The sequence below is a fragment of the Mastomys coucha genome, chromosome X (assembly GCF_008632895.1).
Source record: "Mastomys coucha isolate ucsf_1 chromosome X, UCSF_Mcou_1, whole genome shotgun sequence".
Classification (NCBI taxonomy): Eukaryota; Metazoa; Chordata; class Mammalia; order Rodentia; family Muridae; genus Mastomys; species Mastomys coucha.
The window spans coordinates 52175912-52177353 of record NC_045030.1 but is presented as its reverse complement, the minus strand read 5'-3'; the positions used below and the strand labels follow the sequence as shown (position 1 = coordinate 52177353).

Genomic DNA, 1442 nt, shown 5'->3' with positions numbered 1-1442 from the left:
GAGGAGGAGGAGGAGGAGGAGGAGGAGGGGATCGCAGAGAGAACCGAGCAGATTCCAGAGAGGGAGGCAGTGGTAGCTGTAGCAAGCTGGGCAAAAAGATAGACTCCCAAGAAAGGCGGAGGCACTCAATCCGCGGGGCTCCAAGAGCTCCACGCCCCCCCCACCCCGATGCCCCTTAGGACGGAGGTTGAGGGAGGAAAGTGATCTGGGCACTGAGGCCAGAGGGTTAGTTGTCTGACTTCCTTCCAACGTTCTCCACCTTCTGCCCCGACCTGACTTTCTCAGGCCACTAGTGCCAGAAGCAGTGTGCAAATCACTCTTTGAACCATCCCCAGATCTCCCCTGCCCTGGTACCAACAGAGCACACATATTCAGTCCCCTTTTCCCAGGGGCCTAAGGGAGGCTCCCCTTGCAAGCAGGGTGTGACTCTTCCATTCTTCCCGCACCCCCCCCCACCCCCCCGTCGTCGCCACCCTCCATCTCCTTCCCCGGAACCCTCCCCGAAGCAGGGGCTCGCCTTTCCCTCCCTATCAGGAAAGAGTGCTCTGGGGGCGACTACCTACCCCTACTCTTATACTGGGCCCCAACCTACCAGCATCCCCTTAGTGGTGTCCCCCTTACCGAAGTATTAGTGGGGGCGGGCGGCCGTAGTTGGACTAGTGTCTACTTTTCCTCTGACACTAGCTGTCCTTCGCCACGCCGACCCTGTGGAAAGACAGAGAAGCAAAACACATTAATGCTCCCGTACCCCACCCTTCACGTTTGAGCCCCCACAGAAATGGTTCATGGTAAAGAGGTTGGTACTGGAAGTGAGCTTGAGAGTTAACTCCCAGTCCTCAAACCTCATTCTGGTCATGAAAATCCAGGGATCCGTCCCTTTCCTTAAAAGCCATCAAAAGAGCTTGGAGGACGGGGGTGGGGGGACTTAAATTATCTAAACCTCAGGTCCACACCAAGCCAAGCAATGTTACCTGGCAGGAATAAGACACAAACTAGGCTGCCCCCAAGGGAGGGAAAGTGCAACCCTCGACGCCTTCCACCCCTCCAAAGCCTAGCACTAGGAGATTCAGATGGCCAAGGATGAGAGGGGGACGGAAGGGGTGCTGGGAGAGTGGAAGGATTGTGGTGGGGAAGGGTCCCGACGCCCCCGTAGAGTGGAATCCAGATGCTAAGAGGTGGGGTGGGGGGTGCGGCATATTGCAGACGGAGTCTTCCCTTGGTTTTCCGGGAATCGCCGGGGAAGCCCGTCCAACACTGGGAGTTGCTTACCACTCAGTCCCCTAACCCCATTTGTGCGCGTGAGGCGGCCGGAGCCCAGCTGGGAAGCCCGGGCACAAACTCCGCGGAAGCTGGCCTTCGCCGCCTTCGCCGCCGCCGCCGCCGCCGCCACCACCGCCGCCGCGCTGCCTCGGGCCTCCCTCCCTCCGCTTTCGGCCCCGCAG

At 59.6% G+C, this 1442-nt stretch overlaps 1 protein-coding gene across 2 annotated transcripts in view; it reads right to left on the bottom strand.

Annotated features, from left to right (window-relative positions):
- The window catches only part of Bcorl1 (BCL6 corepressor like 1), a 64351-nt gene extending 62909 nt beyond the window's left edge, over window positions 1-1442 (bottom strand). Inside the window, exons 1-2 of one of the 2 annotated variants that reach the window (XM_031356388.1) lie at window positions 1270-1442; window positions 622-705 (exon numbers count right to left, since the gene is read on the bottom strand). The gene's annotated coding sequence lies outside the window, so the exon portion shown is untranslated. Of the gene's footprint in view, window positions 1-592; window positions 706-1269 lie in introns of both variants that reach the window. The other variant, XM_031356457.1, reaches the window with a different exon arrangement.